The following is a 6,901-nucleotide window of genomic DNA, read 5'->3' on the forward strand; positions in this document are numbered from 1 at the left end:
AATATTTATTTTTTTATTGCTGCACGGGCAGCTTTTTCTTTTAAACTTAACATTTACATCCGAGCAGTACTGCTCGCGGTGTAAAAGAATTCTTTTGATATTATAATATTTTTGGTTTCTTATAACATCTGTTCGCATGACCGAACTTAGCATAGTACTTTGGTTTGACTTAACAAAATATAAAATTTTGAAAAATACTCTAAGTACCGTAGCATGCTTTCGCTTATTTTGCTCATGTGTTTACATACCTTTTGGTATGCTTTTCTTCCTATGTACCTTATATGTCCCCCAAGTGATCGAGGAGCTTTAGGTCCTTGGTCACTTGCCTTGACCAAAACATGTACAAACATTACTGCTCGGTATAAAACATGAAAATTATAATACATCAAAACAACACACGTAATGAGAAAATACTTGTACAAAATTACAAAGTTTGACAAGAATGACTGGCTACGCACAGTCCCTTATAATTCTCGTATTAAATGGACTAAACATGTCTTTTGAGTGATCTTAAAAAAGATCTTACACTTATAAGCGATTAGCCATATCTCATGGCCAACCCTTTTTCAAAAACTTGTAAAAAGTAAAAATTAATACAAGCCAGTCCTTTAAGAAAGACTGTTTACTGATAATACTTGCGTAGGTGTTCTCCATTTCAATTACGTGGAACGAGATCTCCATTCAAGCGTGCAAGTTTGTAAGTGCCTGGATGAAGGACTTCTTCAATCTGGTAAGGTCTCTCCCAGTTTGGTCCGAGTACTCCAGCAGCTTGGTCGCGGGTGTTTAAGAAAACTCTTCGAAGTACCAAGTCCCCGACGTTGAACTTTCTTTCTTTTACTTTAGAGTTAAAATACCGAGCGACTTTTTGCTGGTACGCAGCTACTCGGAGCTGGGCTTTTTCTCGTTTCTCCTCAACTAGGTCTAGGGACTCCATCAACAATTGGCTATTTTGGTCTTGGTCGTATGTTATTTTGCGATGCGAGGGCAGATCTAACTCGACAGGCAAGGAAAATGGGGTATGACCTATTGTTGTTCGATGGGATGTTCTATATGACCAGAGGACTTCAGGCAACTGTTCTGGCCATGCTCCTTTAGCTTCCTCGAGCCTTTTCTTTAGGGTATCTTTCAATGTTTTATTTACTACTTCGACCTGCCCATTTGCTTGGGGGTGAGCAACTGAAGAAAAGCTCTTGATGATGCCATGCTTCTTGCAGAAGTCTATGAACAAGTCACTATCAAACTGGGTGCCATTGTCCGAGACAATCTTTCTTGGCAATCCATATCGACAAACAATGTTTTTGATAACAAAATCAAGTACTTTCTTTTTCGTTATGGTTGCGAGCGGCTCAGCCTCGACCCATTTTGTGAAGTAGTCGACAGCTACCACTGCATATTTCAAACCACCTTTCCCTATAGGCAAGGACCCGATTAAATCTATACCCCATACTGTGAAGGGCCATGGACTTTGCATTTGCTTTAACTCATTGGGAGCTGCTCGTGGGATCTTGGAAAACCGCTGACACTTATCACACTTTCGCACGAACTCCATCGAGTCCTCATTCATCGTCGGCCAGAAATATCCCTGCCTTAGAATCTTTTTCGATAGGCTTTGCCCCCCGGCGTGGTCTCCGCAGAGGCCTTCATGTACCTCCTTCATCAGCTCTTTAGCCTCTTCTGGTGTAACACATCTGAGTAGTGGCATTGAGTATCCTCTTCGGTATAAAATACCATCGACCAGGATATACCTTGCAAACTATCTCTGAAGGGTCCTGGCTTTGTTTCTATCTGATGGTAGTGTGCCGTTCGTGAGATACTCTAAGTATGGTGCCATCCATGTATCTGCTAACTGGATCATCATACTGGTTTCATCTGCTCGTATGCTTGGTGCGCATAGCCGCTCAACTGGCACTATATTTAAAGTGTCAGCATCTTTTGCACTCGCGAGTTTGGCTAAGGCATCCGCGTTTGAATTCTGATCTCGAGGTATTTGCTAGAGGGTATATTTTTCAAATTGTGCCAAAAAATCCTTTGTTTTGTTCAGATAAGCCACCATTTGCTTGGTACTCCCCTAAGACCTAATTCACTACCAGCTGTGAATCACTATAGATATCTCGCACTTTTATGTTCATGTCTTTGGCTAATCTTAATCCAGCGAGTAGGGCTTCATGTTCAGCTTCGTTGTTCAAAGCGGTGGAATCAAACCTAATTGCGCAGTGAAATCGATGCCCTTCTGGCGTTATCAATATCACTCCTTCTCCTGCGTGGGATTTGTTGGATGATCCGTCTGTGAATAGTTTCCACGAAGGAGCTTCAACTTGAGGCTCAGGTGCATTAGGCTTTTCACCCCGCTCGTTATCTGGGAGTTCAGTGAATTCAGCAATGAAGTCAGGCAAGACTTGTCCTTTTATTGCTGCTCGCGGTGAGTATGTTATATCGAACTGCCCGAGTTCGACTACCCATTTCAACAAACGACCTACAGCCTCTGGCTTTTGCAAAACTTGCCGTAGGGGCTGGTCAGTCAAGACTGTGATTGGATGGGCTTAGAAGTAAGGACGTAACTTCCTTGAGGCCAAAATTAGACAATAGGCTAACCTTTCAATGGGAGGATACCTCAATTCAGCTCCTATCAACCTCTTGCTCACATAGTATAACGCCTTTTGTACGCCTTCTTCTTCTTTTACCAACACCGCACTAGCAGCATATTCGGTGATCGCCAGGTATATGAACAAGGTTTCCCCATCTACAGGCTTTGATAAGACGGGAGGCTGCGCCATGTGGGCTTTTAAGGCTTGGAAAGCCTGTTCAAAGTTTTCAGTCCACTCGAACTTCTTGTTGCCTCTGAGTAGATTGAAGAAAAGAACGCACTTATCTGTTGATTTTGAAATAAATCTACTGAGTGCGGCAATCCTTCCAGTCAAACTTTGCACATCTTTGATCTTTATTGGTGATTTCATTCCGATCAGGGCCTTGATCTTCTCGGGATTAGCTTCGATTCCTCTCGAATTGACAATGAACCCCAAGAACTTCCCTGATCCTACTCCGAAGGAACATTTGAGAGGATTTAGCTTCATCTGGTATTTGTTCAGAACATTGAAACACTCTTGTAAATCCTTCACATGTCCTTCTGCCTTTTTTGACTTCACCAGCATGTCATCAACGTACACATCCATGTTTATCCGAATCAACTCCTTAAACATGTGGGTAACTAGTCACTGGTAAGTCGCACCAGCATTTTTCAATCCGAAGGGCATTACTTTGTAACAGTATAGCCCTGTATCGGTCTGAAAGCTAGCGTGATCCTCATTAGGGGGATGCATACTAATCTGATTGTACCCTGAGTATGCATCCATAAAGGAGAGGATCTCATGGCCTACAGTTGCATCGACCTGCTGGTCGATCCTTGGGAGTGGGAAGCAATCTTTAGGGCAGGCTTTGTCAAGGTCTATGAAATCCACGCAGGTCTGCCATTTGCCATTCGGCTTGGGAACCAGCACTGGATTAGAGACCAATGATGGATAAAATGCCACCCTGATGAACCCATTCTCCTTCGGTTTTTCCACTTCTTCCTTTAAGGCTTTTGATCTGTCTTTATCGAGCAGCCTTCTTTTCTGTTGCACGGGTGGAAAGCTTTTGTCAACGTTGAGGACATGGCTGATGACTGTAGGATCTATCCCAACCATGTTTTTATGCGACCAGGCGAAAACTTCCTGGTTCTTCCTCAAAAATTCCACCAGTGCGTATTTGGTTGTTGTCTCTAAGTTTTTGCCGACCTTCACAACTCTGGTCGGATACTCTTCGTCGAGTTGGACCTCTTCAAGGTCCTCGACAGGTCCTATATACTCTTCAAAATCCCCAAAGCGAGGATCTAAGTCTCTATCCTCACTTTGGGAAACACCCTATTTGGTGACTTCATCACTTGATTGGGCTTGTACATCAATGGCCATTTGCAACTCTTTTGGGGGAGCACTCCTCGACATACCCTTCTTGGCCTTAGTGATTGAGGCATTGTAGCACTCCCTTGCTTCCCTCTGGTTTCCCAATACGTATCCTACCCCTGCGTCTGTTGGGAATTTCATGGCTAAGTGCCATATAGAGCTGTCGGCCCAAAGGTCGACCAGTATTGTCCTTCCAATCACTGCATTGTAGGCCAAAGGACAGTCAACTACTATAAAAGTAGTGAGTAATGTCCTGTTGGCGGGCGCAGTACCTGCTGTCACTGGAAGCCTGATTGACCCCGTTGGAGCGAGTCCCTCACCAGAGAAACCATAAATTGTTTGGTTGCAAGGCTCCAAGTCCTTTGTGGAGAACTTCATCCATTCCAGCGAAGATTTATACAGGATGTTAACTAAACTTCCTGTATTGACCAGTACTCTTTTCATCATCATATTGGCAATCTGAACATCCATGACCAACGGATCGGAATGTGGGAACCGGACATGTTGGGCATCATTATCAGAGAAAGTTATTACATCGTCCTCTGTTTGAGCCTTTTTCATTGCTCGATCCTCCACAGTCATCATCTTAATGTCCTGGTCATGGCGTAGGGTCCGAGCGTATCGTTCCCTTTCCTTTCCGCTATTTCCCGCGAGGTGCGGGCCTCCGCAGATGGTGAGTAAGGTGCCTACCACGGGATCAGGCTATAAAGGTGGCGAGCGTTGGCGTGCAGGTGCCTGCTCGTTGCCATCCGGAGCCTCTCGTTGGGAAGTTCTCGCGGCTCACATGTATTTCCTCAAGTGTCCTTTTCTAATAAGGAACTCAATTTCGTCCTTCAGCAGGTTACACTCATTCGTATCGTGTCCGTAGTCGTTGTGAAAGCGACAAAACTTGGTTGTATCCCTTTTCGAAATATCCTTTCGAATGGGAGTAGGTCTTTTGTAGGGTACATTGAAACTTATGGCCTAATACACCTCTGCTCGAGACTCAACAAGAGTGGTATAGTTGGTGAACCTTGGCTCATAACGGTTGCCCTTAGGGCGCTTACTCTTGGAGGTAGAGGGTTCGTTATGGGGCCGTTTCCCCCCATTCTTGCCATTTCCAACTCGTTGCCTTTATCGTTGCCGTTGGGCTTTGACCCATTGGCGGCTTTGGCGGGGTCTTCAGTCCCTTTGTCCTTATTTGGGGGCTTTCCCTCGCTGGCAATTGCATCCTCGAGCTTGATGTATCGATAAGATCGATCCAAAAACTCTTGGGTAGTTTTAACCCCATGCTTCTTGAGGCTACTCCAAAGGGGCGTACGACACCTAACTCCTGCAGTTAGGGCCATCATTTTGCCTTCGTCTCCCATTGTTTTGGCCCCAGATGCCATTCGCATGAAACGCTGGACATAATCTTTCAGTGGTTCTCCTTCTTGCTGGCGTATCTCGACTAGCTGGTTTGCCTCAGTGGGGTGCACATGACCTGCGTAGAATTGTCCGTAAAACTCCTTTACGAACATCTCCCAGGATACTATACTTGCAGAAGGGAACTTAAAGAACCACTCCCGTGCAGCATCAGAAAGTGTTGCAGGGAAGATCCTACATCGAGCGTCTTCAGACACCTCCTGAATGTCCATTTGTATCTCAAAATTGTTGACATGAGATACCAGGTCACCATACCCATCAAAGTTCGGAAGTGTGGGCATTTTAAACTTACTGGGGGTTTCAGCCATGGCGATCCTTTGTATGAAAGGGGTGCCCCTTCTCCTGTCGTACTCGATATGAGATGTTCTTCCCCCGACCAATTGTTGCATTGCTTGGTTCAAGGCATTTATTTGGGCCTGGATGACCTCTGGGATTTCCGGTGCAGCTGGCGCCGGGGGGGCGTACTCATCGTGCTTCTCACGTTGATCATTGAGTACATCCCTCAAATCATCATCGCAAAGTCACTGCTCGCTGGCTCCCAATCGGTTGAACACATTATTCTGCCTGGGTTGCCCCCCAGTGTTATGGCTAACGGGCCTGTTTTCTCTGGGAGGTGGAGTCCTGCCTCCACCTCTCTCCTCTTGCCTTCGACCAACATTCCACCTGCCTGAATCAGCCTAATTGTAATCAAGGCCATCTCTGAACTGTGGCTGACTTCGGTGCGAATGACTGTTCGCACTATTCCTGTGGGCTGGTCTTCCATGAGTGTCGAGGGGTGGCCTGCGTTGGTCGTGGTGTCCCAGTGCACTGTTGTGCCGTGGGGGGCCCCTGACCGCAGAGTCTGACTCTGGATTCCTCCTGTTAACAGAAGGATATGGCCCCCTACTTGGTAGATTTGGCTCCTCTTCCAGTGGGCGTCTAGGGCTATGGGGCTGGTGCCCTGTCCTATTCTGCCTTGAGCGCGGAGGATTGCCTCGACCAGCTGGGGATGGAGGTTGTGGTCCAAGATCTCCTGGTGGGGCCTCATTCTGAGACACGGGTGGCTACTCTGCCCTTTGAGGTGGCAAATCCGGCTGTGAAGTCAGTGCAGCCTGATTCCTAGCCAGTTGGACGGCTACTTCAAGGGTGGCCATCGCGTCCCTCTGCCGACGGTCCATCTCGGCTTGCCGCTCACTCAACTCCTAATGTTGACGCTCTATTTCTTGCTGCTGTCGCGCCATGGTTTCCGCAACACTCTCTTGACTGGCCCTCAAATTGGCCAATTCCTCTTACAATACTCCTAAAGTAGTTCTCAGCATTTCAGAGTCCAGTTCCTCCTCATCAAACTCCAAGTGTGGCTCATTCTCAGCCATGTTTGTGGGAGGAGGTTGAGACGGTGCAGCGTCAGTAGCCTGCCTAGTCTTCCTGGATGTCTTTGCCATTCGTACCTTCAACAACTTCTTCTCAAGCTCTCAATGAAAGCACCAGAATGTTGACCCTCGTTTTGGCCAACTGACATGGAGTCAAATGCTTGATGTGATCGAAAGTATTGAATAAGATCTAATGGAAAAAAAAATAGACAA

This window comes from Humulus lupulus, chromosome 1, assembly GCF_963169125.1.
Source record: "Humulus lupulus chromosome 1, drHumLupu1.1, whole genome shotgun sequence".
NCBI classification, from domain to species: domain Eukaryota; kingdom Viridiplantae; phylum Streptophyta; class Magnoliopsida; order Rosales; family Cannabaceae; genus Humulus; species Humulus lupulus.